At 38.5% G+C, this 18,250-nt stretch overlaps 1 protein-coding gene across 6 annotated transcripts in view; it reads right to left on the reverse strand.

Annotated features, from left to right (window-relative positions):
* The window catches only part of LOC127951102 (SPRY domain-containing SOCS box protein 4), a 67,869-nt gene that overhangs the window by 35,955 nt on the left and 13,664 nt on the right, over positions 1-18,250 (reverse strand). Inside the window, exon 1 of one of the 6 annotated variants that reach the window (XM_052548758.1) lies at positions 6,432-6,849. The exons of 3 other annotated variants lie outside the window; for them this stretch is intronic. The gene's annotated coding sequence lies outside the window, so the exon portion shown is untranslated. Of the gene's footprint in view, positions 1-6,425; positions 6,853-18,250 lie in introns of those variants that run through there. 2 more of the 6 variants (XM_052548761.1, XM_052548764.1) reach the window with 2 other exon arrangements.

Here is an 18,250-nt window from a genome sequence, read left to right on the forward strand (position 1 = left end):
TTATTAGAAAAACAAAAGCACTCGGCTGGTAAGCTTGTCACTGGGATGGAGCTGGTATGGCTATAAGTCAAAGAAATGCGATGTAGAAGTCAAAACAACCCTGCTGTAATTGTGCCTTGTGGCTGCTCTGTGGTGTGATGTCTTCAGTCAAGCCAAATGTATTTTTTTCTATACCTGGGTCCGTTTTGGGTTATTGAAGTAAAGAATAAAAATCGAAACTGGTCTTCAATCTGCAACATTTTTGGATAATAAGCATCTTCCTTAATTTGCCATTCCACACTCAAGGCTCTATTTGTTTTGCTTGTCCCATCATAAAGATAGCGTTCTTTGTTTTCATGCCCGTGTGATTAAATTTTCCACCGTTGCGTTGCGTTTGGCGAACTCCCCAGGACTCAAGAGCTTGTAGCTGTCCTGAATGACTAGAGGAATGATAATATCACAGACCCCAGTCTGCCCACTTAAAAGGCCTGAATGCTGTTTTAAACAATAGTTGGGTCTGTCGATGCAATCTGATTGGCCGAAAGGCATGTGCTGCATCCTGGAGGACATTTACAGTTGGAATAAAACCACAAAAAAAAAGTGTGAATATACCCATCTGACTTAGCAAAACTGACAGAACCAACACAAATCAGTGTGGGTGGATGGATGGATGAATGTTTGGATTTGGTAATTTCACTTGGTCATTTCATGTAGTTTTATTCCATGATGGAAGGATATAATGGAAAAAAAAAATAATCTATGAGACCCAATACCATTTGGTTCTTCAAAACACCTTCTTTTGTGTTCAAAAGAAAAAAACAAAGTCATACGGTTTTCTAATGTCATAATGGGGAGTAAATAATGACAGAATTTAAATTTTTAGAGGATTTTCTAATTAAATGACACAGATCTGAATGTGTGGAGCTGCCCTACGTGACACATGTCTGTGTGTTCACACAGTTTAGTCTACTGGCCATTACTGTGTACATCGTCTTCTGAATTTGTTTATGCTTCAGCAACCGTCAGACCCTCAGCAGGGCCTCTTTCTCGCACGCTGTGTGGCACATGGGGGCTTGCGTTTCCCTTCAGGAGGATGGGGGGCTGTGATAAACTGAGCGCCTGGTGCCTGGCCCCTCGCCTGCGTTACCCTGGTCACCAGAGACGTGATGGACACGAAAACCTCTAGCCACCGGTGGCTTTGATGAGTAGGAACACACATTCGCCATCTGTTGTTTATCTTTGCATCTCCTCGCTCTCTCTATTTCATCGGGAACATCTCTCTTTCCTCTGCGGCTAGTGTCATTCATTTGCTCGCACTTTCTGTCTCTCGTTTCTGAACTCACTCCCAGCTGGATAATCAAATTAAAACCAGTTTGAAAAGGCAGCTGGTCTAGACTGTTGATTAGCTAGACTGTCAGACCTCAGACCTGGTTTCAAGCTAATAAATCATCTTAGGTCATCCAAAAATTAAAATTTTCACTCATTCTCATATCCTTAAAATATCTTACCAACAAATGTCAAACTTTTGGATCTGAAACCTAAGGATCACTTTTACGGTGCTTTTGCAACCTATTGAAGCTTAAAGTCTCCGGGCTCTTTTTTTTTTATGCAAGGGTGTACTCACACTAGCCAGTTTGAACCGTGCCCGAGTGCGTTTGACCACCAAAGCGCGGTTCGTTTGACTAGTGTGAGTGCTCCGAATCGTGCCCGGGCGCGGCTCGATTAGCCGGCCCTGGCCCGCTTGGAAGAGGTGGGCCAGGGCAAGGTTCAGTTGGACTCGGGCGCGGTTCGAATGCAGTGTGAGCGCTAACCGTGCCGGAGCACGGAAAAGGACGCGTTGCGTCACGGTTTTGCGACGCTCCAAAACCAACATGGCAGGGAAAGGGTCGCTTTGGTCTACGGCAGAGGTGCAAAACGCATAAAAAACTAAAAACTGCAAAGTCCTTGCCGCACTTCAGCTGGTACCTTGCAAACACCCTCATACGAGCAGCACGATTACGTGAAAATTTTCGCGCCACTAAGGCGACACATCTGTTTAACAACAGGCTGTGGACCAAACAACACAAAATTATCCACAAAGAAAACAGAGCGATGCACTCCATTGTGTTCAGAGAGCGCCGCTCTTCCTGTTTATCGCGAAACCGTCGCACCATAATGACGTAAGCGTGCTCCGGCACGAATGCTGAAACCCTATATGTGAGTGCAGGCCAGAGGGGGAGGGGGGAGGGGGGACAATCGTACTCGGGCCCGGTTCATGGCAACCGTGCCTAGTGTGAGTACACCCTAAGACATTTGATGAGCAATCAGAATTTTTATTCAATTCCTAGAGCAGCAAAAACCCAGCACACGAGTACCTGTTTTGTTTCCTGCATCGCTAACAGCACTTTTCCTCTCCATCCTTATCCATCTCCCTGTCCCTCTCTTTGTCACTTACACAGACGGCAGATCAGTAAAGCCCATGTTCAGTGCTCTATCATCAGAGGGCACAGGACAGACAACCGTATGGCCACATGTCCCCCCTGCCTCTGTCCACCTACACAGACCTAATTAAACAGAGCTAGCCCATGGAGACACATCGCCGACACACACACACACGTGATGTGAGAGAAATGCTCTCACAACAGGCATCTGTTGAAACAGACCTAGCTGTTTTTCTGTTCAGAACATTGTGGAATTAAGTAGATTATGAGACATTCATGCACACTGGGTAAGTGCGAGCGTGTGAGAGAAAGTTCTCCGTACGACATGTCCTGATGTGCGAGATGTGTTCTGAAGTGACACACAAGCAGATGAATCCAGCGATCGCCCTTGGAGGCTGTCACATCAAAGTGAAACTGGAGACTACGAATACAGCCGAGACAGGATAAATGCAAACCTTACGACATCGCTGCTTTCAATTAGAAGTCAGATATCTGTTTACAAAGTATGCACGGCTACTCATAGCAGCAAAACCCCTCTGCACGACACTTTATTCATTTTAATTTAACCCACGCCTCATCTGCACCCTAAAATACCAGTCACATAGAGCATGAATATAAAATATTCTCAAACGAGATCAGAAAAGAAATGACAGCACAAGTATATTCAGGACTGTGAATCTGGTCACAAGAGTCACATCAACATTTCCTAACCAGAGATAAGTAATTTTTCTGTCAATGCTAAGTGCATTTACGAGCACTTTAAAATGATGATTTTTGGAAGTTTATCCTTTTAAAGTGTGATACAATCCCTTTATCCGGACTAAAGTCAGAATAACAGACCTAGACAATGCACCGTCAACAACATGTAAACCTATTTACTGAAATGTGTGATGTGACAATCATAGCCAATCAGAACATATGTGGAGCAAGATTTTGGATTTCACAACGATATCCACAGCTTAGGAATAGAAACCCTGTCTGTCAAACGTGGAAAAATTTTGTACGTACTTAATCCATGTGATGGCAAAACTGAATTTTCAACCATTATCTCAATCTTCAGTGCAAATGATCCTTTATAAATGTTAATATGCTGATATGGTGCTCAAGCAACATATCAACCAATGCTGAGTTGATTAAAATAAAACAATTGTGCTTTAAATTTTAGTACAGTAGTGTATGTGTCATAAATACATTAAAGCTGTTACAAATATCCGTCATACAAGATCCAATTATATTTATTTCTGTCTAGCAAAACAAGTGCATATGATAAACTACCACAAAATAACTATGATAAACGCAACAATAAAACTCCATTTAATAAAACACTGTCGACTTCAATCATCTATTTGTCACCAAAAAGCCAATGAAACATCCCAAACCTTTCTGACAGGACCATGCTAAATCTGATTTTCATTAAATGTGACTTTTTTTTCTGTACTTCCTGTTAATCGGTTCCAAGTATATCGCAATATAATTTCCCGTTCAATTTCCCTGTGCCTAGGAGCTCAAACGTCTTCAGGCGCCGCAGCAAGAACATCAGATGCAGCTATGTGCAGGAAGAGTGGAAATATAAGACAGCCATTGAAGTCCAGGCTTTCTGACAGCCCAAAAGCCATTTATCACTGTGACTAAAGTGTCCACCCCCAACCCAAAACCGGTAATCACACACACATACACACACACACAGACACACACACAAACACAAACAAACACACACTCACAGCCTTGTGGCAGATGTGCTAGCCCACCTCCTGTCCTCTCAAACCCTTAAGCAGCACGGACACACACACACACACACACACAAATGCTTCTGGCACTAATCCCGTGGCCCCCTCCAAAGGAGGGACATTGAATGGTTAAGCAAATGGTTGTGTAGCTCTTCACACGGCTAACAGCTGAGCTCTAAGCTCTCCCAGAAGAGCCTCTCCCCACAGAGCAGCTCCAGTCAGCTCTTTCCAGCCCACTGCTCTCAGACAACACACTCAGTGATTAAAGCAGTCCCACTGCCCTCCTCATCCTACACACACACACACACACACCCTGTGCCCCTGTCCCACACATGCTCGCAACACTCACAAAAGAGATCACTCACAAAAAGGCACATGAAATCATCATGGTTTTTGGGCATGTACCATACAAAAAGAATATGATAAGCTTTTACTACTTAACCACAGTCTTTTGTGTTCAGTGGTAATACCATATAAATATCACTGTATGAGAATATTATAATCATTCAGCACTGTGGAATATATCAAATTGGCATAGTATTATCACGCTCTTTTGACATGGTACCATTGTATATGGTAACATTGAAGCACTATGGAATATAACTATTAAAATGGTATTGGCTTGTTTTGCCATGGTATAACAATGTTTACATTGTTAAGCGCTGGCTCAATACCACGATTGAGGTGCCCTTGAGCAAGGCACAGAACCCCCAACTGCTCCCCGGGCGCCGCAGCGTAAATGGCTGCCCACTGCTCCGGGTGTGTGTTCACAACATGTGTGTGTGTGTGTGTGTGTGTGCACTTTGGATGGGTTAAATGCAGAGCATGAATGCTGAGTATGGGTCACGTCACTGTCACATTGTTTTGTTTTTTATCAGAACAATTATTTTGGTTATTTATATATGTATTAATTTTTTACAAAAGCCTTTCTAGAGAAATGATCGAAGTAAGCATATAAATAGATAAATAAATAAAAAGTTTTACGGAACATATTATGATATGTGGTATGTTTTTGTTAAGTGAAATTTTTTTTTATTTGAAATAAAGCTGAAATATTATAAAATATCAATTACATACAAAAAATTTAAAACTTAAAAACTAAAAAAATATGTTGCCTGGGCCACTGAAAAAAAGTTAGATTACTAAAATGACTAAAACTGAAAAAAAAAATGAATAGAAATATTAAAAATAGAAATATTAAAAAGAAAAGCGCATAAAATTATTAAGACTGAAATGAAACTGAAAATATAAGAAATAAAATCTAATGCAAAATAGTATGCATTTTAAAATAGTATATAAATAATACTTAAACTAGAAAGAATGGTATTTCTATTGTACTTCAGGGCATTATATCATGGTATTACCATGTTTTTTGGGGTATGAACCATAGTAATATAGTACATAACATTGTAACGGTTCAGTAATGTCATTTACATTTACAATTTGTAAAAAAGTACAACAGCATTGCCATCTGATATGTTCCATGACACCACTACAGTACTTCTTTGTAAAAGATGCCTCACTGCCCTTAACACAAAAACACACACAGTCTGTTCCATAAACATTCCCCCACTGGAAACACACAACCACATGCGCCCAAACAAGACACATGCAAATCCACAAGCCGCGCGTGCACACAAACATAAGGGACACAATGAAAAGCATTCAAATCTGCTCCCCGGACTAAGAGTCAGCCAGCGCTGTGGGAACGCTTCCTCTGAACACCAAACCAGAGGAAAGAGAAAGACAAACGATAGCCGTGACGCACAACTCTGGGAGGAGAAGATCCAGCCATCCTCTAATCACCTTATCTGATCGCGCACAGCAGCTGAGAAAACAAGAGCCGCGGGTTCAGGTGAAAATACTTCTCTTTCCAACCCACACAAGCACACTATCCTCCAGAGCAGGACCCGGGCACAGTTCCTATGACCCCACCGCTGCATTCAGGGTCTTGGACCCGCTCCCTTGAGCTCAGAAAGTATTTAAAGTGTGGAAATCCCAGGTTTAGAAACATCACAGGCAGCTGTAACATCCAACAAAAAGACTGTATCCTTTTCTTAGTATCCTTGCCAGGGTGGATCAAACCTCAATTAGAGGATCAAACCTCTATTAGAGGAATAAAAGACAACAGAGAATGCCAGAAAGTGGGAGCTAGAAAGAAAGAGTGCACATGAGGTAACCCAAACAGCCTAAAGCAAGTGGGGAAGAAATGAAAAATCACAGGATAGTTTCCTCACACAAGTAGACACACATCAAGTTCTTAATTACGCTCAAACACACACAAACGCATGCCGCTTACACCGACCCGGTTGTGATGATCTCCCCGGCAGAACTCCCCTGTTGTTGCCCGTTCAGGGAAGAAAATGCTGGAATAAAAGGACGAAAGGTGCTCCTCTCTTTGTGAGAAGAAGTGCACACTAGTTCTTTCTCTGTTCTCTGTGTCTCCCTGCTGAGGAAGGAGAAAAGAAGCTTCTCCCCAGAGATGTAACCCCCCCACCCCCTCCCTGAGGTTAATCCCAGCCGTGGCAGCCTCCGTCCCACTCCGTCTTGTGTCGCGGTCCGGTTCCGAACTCCAGCTCAGCGGCCCGAAAGAGGGAGAAGGGAAAGGAGAGAGAGAAAAAGGGTGGTCGAGGAGACAGAGAGAGAGGACAGACGGCAGTGTGAGCAGCAGCGTGAGAGCTGCCTCATGATGAAAGGCGATCGGCTGATCTCATCAAGCAGGGACACCAGGCAAACAGAGAGAGGGGAGGCCACGCCCCTTACCCCACCCCCGACTCATGTATCCTCCTCCCTACAGTCTTTTACACTTTCAGCTCAGCCAATCAGCCGAGAGCTACTCATAAACACGCATGCTTTGAGTCTCCAGCCTGTTACTTCCAGTGCTCAGATATCTGTTTTGAAAGATAATCTGACTCCAGCTTGAGTGGCAACAACTTTGAGGATTTAGCATTTCTGTACTTAGAGATATTCAAATGTAACGCTGCTTTACAGATTTGCTTGGTGATTTTATTTGTTTTCAAATTGTAATATATATATATATATATATATATATATATATATATATATATATATATATATATATATATATATATATAATATACAAAGAACCATTGTAGAAATTATGGCGCAAATTATATTAAATATGTTTTTGGCTAACAAACCGAAAGCTTACCCATCCAGATAAGAATGCAAGTGGTAATTATGCTACTTTGCTGATTTTCTGGGTAAAACTTCAAAATGGTTCTACACTGCTAGTATGCAATACAGCATAAAAAGGAAATTTAATTATTTTAATTCAATAAAATTTAATCAATCTTTCCTTAATCACTTATTAAATGTTTTGTTTATATCGCATTGAACCCTGGTATTTATGAAATGAACTCATTCAGACAACAGATCATTTCACTGTGGAGTAAATAAATACAATAAAATACTAAATACATTTAAATTAAAAATATAATTTTAAAATAAGAAGGTAAAACTAATTTAAAATATAATATAATGAAAACTCTAAATTAATTGAAAAAACACACAACCAACTGTGGGATTATTTTGTGATAACTTGCTTTTCTCAAAAACACATCAAACTGATATCCAACACAATATGTCATATCAGTAGGGACTTATCACACATTTATTAATTCAGCAGATGCTTTTCTGCCAAATAGCAACCAAATAGCTATTCTAATTAGAGCCGCCGATATGAGCTTATTGCATTTAAATCGGCATCGGTGTTTATAACGGCCAATGAAACATGAGAAACAGAGTCTCATGCTTCACTCATGTTATGAGTGTTGCATAGTTTGCCCACCAGAGTGAGCTCCGCAGTTGCAGAGAGTCTGCAACTCCACTATAGAAGAAAGCAATCAGCCAAGCACGGAGATGTACTGTTTTGACGCCGAGTCTGTCGTTCGTCATGTGAGATGATTTAGTTCATACACTGTATATAAAAACGGTGTGGTAGTTCTAGCTAACAGTCCTATCATTATCACTTCTAAATATTCTGTAACATCACTTACAGCCACTAATGCATTGCTATATTAGATTAGCCACAAAGCTAATACCATGTTTATCAGTGGAAGAGCGCTAACGTTAATAAGAGGTCAAACTATAAACGCTAGGCGCGCCACTTTTTCCTTCTTTCCAAAGCGCTCGGGCAGAAGCGCTCCTGAGGCGTCTGCCTTTGCTAAGCAACCATGACGTGCTCTCTCCATGAAGACGCGGAAATTTCAGCAAAAGATAAATGGATTTGCAGCACTAAAAATCGCTCGCAGTAGCTCTGCTACTAAATTTATTTCAAAATGGCAATCCATATACAGCTATGAACAGCTGTTCCTTCATCTTGGCTCAGTTTTCAACGTTGTTACGGGAAAGGATGAAGCTGATTGGTTAGTTCTTGTCACATGACCCGCGGTGCACTTGCGGCATTCTGAAAAGTTGAGATGTTTTTAACTCGATGCGGTGCGGACGCGCCTGGAAAAAACGTCGCTTCCCTGCACAAAGAGAAGAGGAGAAGATATACGAGTCCGTTGTGAATGTGTCTGTGAGAGCAAATATAGTGTAGTTACAGTAACTACAGTAGGTGCGTCAGAAATGATTAACCCAGAGGGGACATGTAAATAAATGTGAGCTGAACACGAGCTTTTTCTTTTTTTTTCTTTTTTACAGATTGTTTCAAAGCAGCTTTACAGACATAACAGGAAAATGTTGTAATAATATGGTGAAATATAAGTAGGTAATAGGTCATACCTATTGCTTGACAAATAAAATTATATATATATATAATTTTTGCCTATGTAGGAGATCCCTGTTTATTATAATTCTAATGATGACATGAGTAATAATACATGGTGATATTATTAATACACATGCTTATTATTTCTCTCTCTCTTTCTGTTTTTTGATCATTAAAAAATATATACTTTTGATGTGCAATTGTTTAGTCATTGAGACCGTAATCTAAGGCTTTTTTTAAAAAACATAAATCCCTTCTGGAAAATGATTTATACAGCCCACATGTAGAACAGGCAGATATTTTGCTATTGAATGTTGTGTAAGAGCAGTTTATAGGAAATGGGTCTAATATCCAGTTTATTTTCAAAATCAAAATATCGGCTTATAAATCGGCTCTTTTCGAGTTAATATCGGCATCGGCCCCCAAAAATCCATATCGTTCGGGCTCTAATTCTAATCCAATCAACTGGATGTGCACTGCTTGGAAAAAGAAATAAATAAAACCCAAGACAAGTATTCTGGTCATAATAACTCTTAGACAACATTTTGCTAACTAAACTTGATCTTTACCCACTGTGCTACACTAACCCCACATTTTTAAGTCAAACATTTAACAGGCACACTTCTCAGTCAAGCTCCAGATCTTGAATAAACATCTCCCTCTGTCCTGCAAGCCCAGTCAAACCCCAAACACACTCAAATCCCTGAATGTACTCAGTCTTCCAGGGTGACGTGAGTTTCCTGACCATTTCCTCCAAGGCCACACACAAAACGAAAAGGTCTGAAGCAGTAAAGAGAGAGCGAGTCACTCTTGCACTACCCCCTCTCACCTTCCAGTTGAAAACTCAATCAGCCTTTTCAAACATGCTGACCTGCTCTCTCAGAGGAAGCTCAGTCTGAAAGAAGCACAAGTTGCCATGAAAACATACACAGTAGTGTAGGATCAACTGCACCAGTACTTTGAGGTCATTTACCTTTCCTCTAAATATACAAGCCACCTAGTTTAACAAAAACAACAAAAAAAAATCTTCTTCCAGCCAACTGGAAAAGAAACTGTGACTGAATATCCACAAAGGACGGTACTGGGTGAAAACTTTTGGCTATAGAAATACAAAAGCATGGTGTTGGATTTTAAAAGAACTTAAATGAAAATTAAATCGTTTGGGTGGGGGGTTCTCTATTTTGCAAGTCTACATAATATCATCTGTAAATTGTAAATCTGTCCACTTTAAAAATTCACTAATATAAAACAGCCACATGATTTTAAATATAATTTATGTCTGAAGCACAAATTGTGTAAATAAGCTACATGTAAAAATATTAAGAGTTACAAACCCCATAAAAATCTCAACTGGACTTTTGTAGCCTTTAGACAATGTGTGTTAGCACTGAGGTACAGTAATGCTAGTGTACCCTTAAACATAGACTTTTAACAAGACAGAATAAAAACAACAAAAAAATAAGCAAAAATATTGGTGACTCATCCTGAACTCACTCAATTTATCCAATCAAATGGTCTCTATAACAAAAAAAAAAAAAAAGTCTTTCCTAACACCATGCACTTTCAACTAGCAATAGAGTGCAAAAGTCTGGTTCCGGAGATCCCATTGTTACCCACAAGGGGAACGGATTTGTAACAATAATGTATAGACATTTAAAGAAAGACTTACTGTGTCTTTCAAGGTTGTTAATTGAGGGTATTTATTTTGTTGAAGCCACCAGTCCCCATTACTTCAACTTATCATTATTATTTTTTTAAATTATAATGTTCAACAGCAGAGCTATTGAACCAATGATTCCGCCAAGAAATCTCCACCAATCAGAGAACCGAAATAATTTAATATTGTTAAAAATAGTAAAAAAAGACAGATTTATATTTAGCCATTGTTTTTAATTTGGTCAAGTCATTCGCAATGCTTCTTGGAATGGGATTGTAGTGCTTGCTAGTTCTAAACGAAAGGCCAGTCACAGATAGGCACCAGTCCCATCAATATATAGTATACAGCCCAAACTTCCTGTTTCAAAAGTAAACACAGAAGAAAACTGCACTTATCAAGCATCTAGCCTCGAGCCTTTGGTGCAATGGGGGTTTATTTCATAAAGTGTCGCTTCAAATTGCAATTCCAAACTCAAACCCATTACTCCAGCTTTATGTTTCATTGTCTTTCTCTGCTCTCTTCTATGACCCAGTGCTGTGGCCGGCTGTGTAAATTGCCTCCTCATTTTCTGCTTCAGGGCTTTTTAACACTTCTGGACCAGCATGTGGTGGGGGAACAGGGAGAGAAGGGAGGGACTTGTGTTAATCTATCGTACAATAGAAGAGACCCCCTTCCACAAAGAGATAATGGCCCAGCTGACTGGGAGGGGGGCTCCGTCAGAGTGGTCTTTGTATAATAAAGGGGTTTTGGAGCGAGAAGTGGGAGAGGCACACCTCCCGGCGATACACGTGTCACACACAAAGCCCCGGAATTGTCCAAGCACCAGTGCTGGAGGACAGAGAGGTGAGGGGTGGAAAGGAGGAGACAAGAGGGGAGTCAAAGAGGATGCTCATCTGGCAGTTACAAAACTGCCCTCGGACAGATGGCAAACACACAAGCGAAGAGAAACAAGAGAATGAGAATGAAAGAAAGAGTGATGACACATACTCATAAAGCAGACATTAACAAGCGCGCAAGCTTTAGATTAAAATTACAGATCACACGTATGCACACACGCATACAGATGGATGAATCCAGGAGGAAGCAACTGTATCACCCTTCGCTTTGTGTATGACACAATAGCTGCTGACATCAGTCTGTGGCCGCACATGGAAAACTCTACCACCCCCCTCTATTCGGGCACTCGGTGCAAACAGACCAGCTGGATCCGCACTGATATCATTCACCACACAAAAAAAACGCACAAAACCATCTACACCCAGACTTGATTTTACTCAGAACCCACACATACGTTTTTTTTTCCAGGTTACAATGTTTTGTATATACTGTTAGTACATATAGCACTATATCACTTCTAAATATATGTAATCAATATTGGTTCCCCTCCAAATTGGATGGCTAATTAGACATTAAATGTTCCATGGTTTAAATGAGGCATTTAACCCCCTCTTTATGCAGACTTGTGTTCCTTTTTCTTTATGAGCACATGGGTTTAGAAAGTCAGCTTTTGATTCATCCGAGAGACTCAATCTTTTGAATCAATATTAGTGAGTCACTGAATCATTAATCAAAACCAGTTAGTTAAAAGTGAAATTCTTAACTTCTTGACCACAATGAGTTTTAGAATAATAAATATATATATATATATATATATATATATATATATATATATATGAACTTGTCTACTGCTTGCAATGAAATTTATCTTCAGAAAAACAACAACAACCATAGTAGCCTACTTGTGTATACATTTTAGGTTAAAATTACGTCATTTTCACATCATTTTATTTGTGTACGGTCATTTATTATTTTTCAGTTCATTATTTTACACATTTGCCTCAAAAAGGATTCATGATTTAATCACTTAAAAAATTCCAAAATCCACAGATTTGTTCATGAACTATTTTATATTAAAGCTAACTTGTTCTTTCAAAGTCATTTTTATATCATAGAACTGCTTTGCACAAAAATGTTTTAAATGTGAAAGCCCTCACTTGAAATCTCTGATATCGAATTAGATCTCATACTGGGTGTCTAAGGTTGTATTTCCCAGAAATCCCATGCATACAGATATAAAGATCAGCACATTTGTCCACAAAAAAGCCAGCAAGACAAGCCACCATAAAAAACATGCATCTAAAAACAGACTTCAAAACACACACTCCAGACAACAAACACAGGACATTCCAAATAACCTCTCAGAACACATTCACAGAAACAAACAAACAACATGACAAACGAACTCAAACCACAGACACCACTCAAACATGACATCACCTTCCAGTTGCGGGAAACAAGCTCTTTTTAACACTGCTCGTACAAACACTGATCTAGAGATTTGGCAATAATGCCCCATCTGATGTCTCTCTTAGCTTCGATCCGGGTGTGATGATTCTGCAGCTTCTTATCAATATGACGTCTGAATGTGCAGAGTACAGTATCAGACTATAAACTTGGGAAGGGAACAGAATCAATGCCTTAAGTGGTTGAGAAGTGTTGCACCGCTTGGACAGAAGGATGGGGGATAAAATAAATGATACATTTGGCACTGCAACCTTCCCCTCCTTGCCAAAATCTTTAAATCTCCTTACTCTGTTCCTTATACGTAGTTCAGCCTCACTCTAATTTTTCATTTCAGGTACAGCTTTCTTCCTTTTTCAGCTTTCAAATGATGCCGGGATTATCATATTTACGAGACAATTACAAATAAACATCTCAAAGGTATATTTATGTTGTTATATTTCAATTTCAAATAAAAGCTTTTTTCCCTAATTCATAAAGGAATTTTAAATAAAATCACAGTTTCCCAAAAACCTTAAGCAGCACAAGTGTTTTCAACATTGAGCACCAATCAGCATAGAATAATTTCTGAAAGATCATGTGACAGTGAAGACTGGAGTAATTTATTTGTGAACACAATAATTGCCATCTCAGTGAATCATTCTTACTTTTCATGAATAAAAACTCATTGCCGGACTGAAAAGGAGTGGGTATGCTGTTCGTTCAGTTCACTGTGTGAGTCAATCTTGTTCACAACAAGGAAAGAAAGAAGGCAGAAGAATTATTAATATGTAAAACTGACTGATGACCCACACATTTATATTAAATAATGAAAGGACATAATTGAAACAGCTAATATTTAAGCTACTATTTTGGTCTTTTTTCTTGTAGCATGATAAATGCCATGCCTAGCAGTTAATGGAGGAACAAAATTACAGATTTTCTTTGTTGCAAGAAAGCTAATGATGCCAAAACACTCTTTCAGGAGTCCATTAGTAGACTCAAAGACACAAGTTTAAATTAAAAGACTTGTTACAGCCACAGACAGTGTGGAAAAAGAGTTACTGAATAAATCTTCTTGGTGAACATATTCGATTCACTGTGATGAATTAGAAGTCACAACCTGTGTAGAGGATCTTTCAGTTTACAGCATTTCCTCCATGCCCTTTCAAATGAGGTCATGTCCTGTCTAATCGAAGTGTCTTTGTGTGTCATAAGGGCCTTTCGCACCGCAGGAACCTTTTCATAGTACCAGAACTAATTGTTGAACTACCCACTTTTGGGCGCTTTTGCACCGCAGGAAATAGGTGCGATTTTAGTACCGGACTGCCGTGACGTAAGTAGACATTGATTGACCAGAAGCATTGTAGCTAATGTAGCACAGCCAGATGTGGTTGGAGATTCTTAAACCTTTCCGTTCTTTCAATCGGTTTACATATACGTCGACATTCCATGTCTATTATTGTGAAACCTGTGAGACACAACAAAAACACAGCTCCGATCACAACGTCCTCTATCCTATTGTTGTTAACGTTACTCTTCTTTGTTAACAATGTTGAACAGCGTGCACAAATGACATCGCTGTCGACCGGCTTACGTCACGTCCTAGTACACATGGTCGGTGCGAATGCAACCCTTTAATGGTACTAGGAAATAGTTCGTGCAAAATTGTGACAGTACTTTAGTACTGTACATTTAGTTCTGGAACTGAAGCGGTGTGAAAGGCCCTATAATGTCCTCAAAAGTGACAGTGGGGGTCTCTGTCTCCGTGACTGTTTGTGAGGTCAGGGGACGGCTAAGAGGTCAGAGTTTAATCAGCTTAATGGCCTCTCAATCATTTATTTTCCCCCAATGACCACTGTGACCCCATGGCAGCTGTTGATCTGTGTGTGACCCTAAAACCACCCACAATAAGATGATCCACTCGATTCCATTTCCACCTCCACTGGCCTTAATACCTCAACAAACACACATTTGGGTTAAATATGAGGATACAACTTACAAAAACCCACATGATGCACTCAAAAGTGCATAAAAAAATTTATGAGAGTGGTACACATTAACAATTACAAAAACAATTTGCAAATAAAGCAAGAGAACAAAAACATTTTTCAGACAAATTGCCGTGAATTAGAAATGGAAGCAGTGACCACTCGGGAATTCAGTGTGGGTCTTGTATTAATAAACATAACAAAATATTTTATACACATTAATGCATACAAACATTTTGTTGAAATTCATGTTCAGTGGCAGATGAGTGAGAATGTGCCAGACAGTTCGGGGACGAGCTATTAGTCAATCATTTTGGACAATCAATTGTAGCCAATCATGACCAGAGCAATGTGTTTTCGTAGCTTTTTTTTTTTTGTCACATGACTTTATTGATGAAGAATTAAGTGTGTAAATATGTTTTCATTGCAGTTTACGTGCATGTCTCTTTTTCCTAATTCTAGTGAACCATCACTGCATACTGTACTTAAGTAGCAACCTTATGTTCAACAAAACCCTCATATATGTATTTAAAACTTTTTCCAGTATTATATTCATTATACAATTTTGAAGTCACTATTATTACTACTAATTAATTAATACATTTTTTGTTTGTTTTTGTTATTATTATTTTAATTCATTAATTCAAGGATGCACTAAATGGTTGCTTTTTAAATAATAAAATGTTTTTTTTTTCCTTTCTATTGATTAAAAATTGTAAAAACTGCATCATTGTTTCCATAAAAATATTGAGCAACACAACTATTTTCAACACTTATAATAAGAAATCTGCATGTTGGAAAGATTTCCGAAGGATTATGTGACACTGAAGACTGAAATAATGGCTGCTGAAAATTTAAACTTGCTATCACAGAATGAATCATATTTTAAAATATATTCAAATAGAAATGTATTTTAATTTAAATGTATTTATTTTAAATTGTGATAATATTTCATATTATTATTATTTTATTTTTTTTACTGTATTTTAAATGAATTTTCATAAAAGACAGCTTAAGTTGACTACCCTTTGGAATACATTTTGTGTCAGAACCTCTGTAGGCAGCTCTCTAGATTTTGGAACAAAGCAGTCTGTGCCCTCTTCATAATATTGCAATAACATTAAATTCTATTTTATATTATATAATGCAATAACATTAAATTCAATAAAAACAACTCTTCTGTTCCAGTCAGCCATTGTTAGGCTAATGGCTAATAATAAAGGGCTAATCAGACCAGTAAACAGAACCTGGCTTATTGACAGAATGTATGCGTTTGTGTTATTCCACTTATTCCTTTCTTTTCATGTTATCACCACAAAGACTCTGTTCTGTTTATGCCAAATAGCCAGCATGTGTTGTGGGTGTTGGGGCCTTGTAATTCAACCCTGGGCCCTGACATACAGAGTGTAGTGGATGGGATGGCTGATTTTCTAATTCTATCTGCTGCTACTTCTCTCTCTGAAATATTCAGAGACACACGGGCTCCTGTTACCTGCTTGGCCAGCAGACGAGGGCATGCGGATCCACTTTCTGACCACAGCATCTCCAAGGGCAACTAATACGGAGTGTGTGTCCGCATGTAAAAGGGAGCTAAAAATGTACTTTAAGTCTTTACCTCTTACTAATAGGAAAATAAGGAAAACAATTTTTAAAAGCTGTCAACCTCATTTTACTAAAACACAAGAGTGTACCTTAATGTTGGAAGGATCTTAACAGCTCCTTCAGAATCCAGAATACTTCTTTCCCTTCATAAAACACAATTACAGCCACCATGGAGATCAAATGCTATTTAAAAAGATTCTGATGAAAAGGTGAAAATATTAATGACGCGTAAAAACATAATGAGGTTGATCATTGAATACACACTTGCTTATTGGACACAGTGAAGCACAAAAGGCCTGATTATAGACTGAGCTTGTCACTGTCAACCTTTACTTTCAGTAATCAATGTCGCTCTCATTAACTGCGCGAATGAACGTTCATTTGGGAATGGCTGAAAGGTGACTGTCACTCCAAACAGCAGGGCTGGAGCGTCTGCTGGGTCTGAACAAGACACGTACACTCCATCATGGTTAAAGGAATGCACATGTAAACAAACAAACACGGATCAGAGATCACCAAAGGTCACATGCCTTCTTCATGCAGGTCAGGTCGAAAAAATGAAGAGAAAACATTTATGCAGAAATTTCTGCATTTGCACCATGCATATCACTAGCATATAAGGTTTTTATTAATACTTATAAATCCTTTTTATAAATACATTTGCATGATCATATTTTAGATCCCTCAATCCTACCTCATACCTACAGTAAACACAATAACTACTTTATTAACTATTAATGAGGAAGAGTTTGTTCAGGGAAAAATCCTAGTTGATAGTGAAAATGTGTTCCCGATTCTAAAGTGTTACCGAAACACAAATATTAGGTGGAAAACGTAAATGTAAAAAATTAAGAACATATAAGAAATGCTTCTTTGAGAACTAAAATTAAAATAAGGTAAGTTAATTTGCAAAAACTAAAACTAAACTAAAATATATATTTTTTAAATATACAAAAGCACATAACACAATTACTGAAACACGAGCCTGACTACGTCAGACTTCCTACTTCCGCTCAATTTCATTTAGCTTCTGTACTTGTCTACGAAGCAAAGTGAAGTAGCAATGTCTGGTATTACCAGGCTACTGAAACACTACAATTAAAATGAAAATTTAACTAAATTAAAAGCAAATCCAAAATATTAATACTACAATGTTATCTAGTACTATAATAACACTGTTAAAATAACAATTTTTAAATTAAAATAAGCAAAATGATATCTCTTTGTCAGATGAATAATGATTAGTAACAGCTGTATTTGGCTGCTTTTCATTTTGTGATTTCAATAAGGTTCTGAAAATTTGCCTCAGAGATGGAAAGATCTCTTATTTTAATTTCATGAAGCTTTTTTAGCAGTAGTTAGGACAGAATGTAAAGTTCAAGTACAACAACTGCTGCTTTGTTCATTCATAAAAGAGAATACATTGTAAATCTCTTTGAAGGTAAAAGCATAATGGCTCAGAAGAATTTTACGGCTTAATTTTTATGTAAATGACCTTGATATGTAATCGAGCTATTCATCTATAATTTGTTTTGTGAACCAGATGGGCATTTGCAAGGAAATATGTGGACAGGCAAAAAAAAAAAAAACATTCATTAGGCTCATAAGTTAGGGCAAATCAATATGTTTAAAAATCATTCAAAATTTCACACTGAAGAGACAGGAAGGGAAATAAAGATCTAGTTTCCATCATGACCCTGAAACCTTTGCGCAAAGAATTTTTTATGTTTCCATGACAACTGTAAAATGATGGCATAGGAAGATAGTAGCACCATGCATGGCGAGAATGCCTTCCATGATATGGAAAGATAAGTGCGGTGGAGACAGCAGAGAGGGAAAAGTATGAAGACCAGAGGCAA

Source organism: Carassius gibelio, chromosome B2 (genome assembly GCF_023724105.1).
Source record: "Carassius gibelio isolate Cgi1373 ecotype wild population from Czech Republic chromosome B2, carGib1.2-hapl.c, whole genome shotgun sequence".
NCBI lineage: Eukaryota > Metazoa > Chordata > Actinopteri > Cypriniformes > Cyprinidae > Carassius > Carassius gibelio.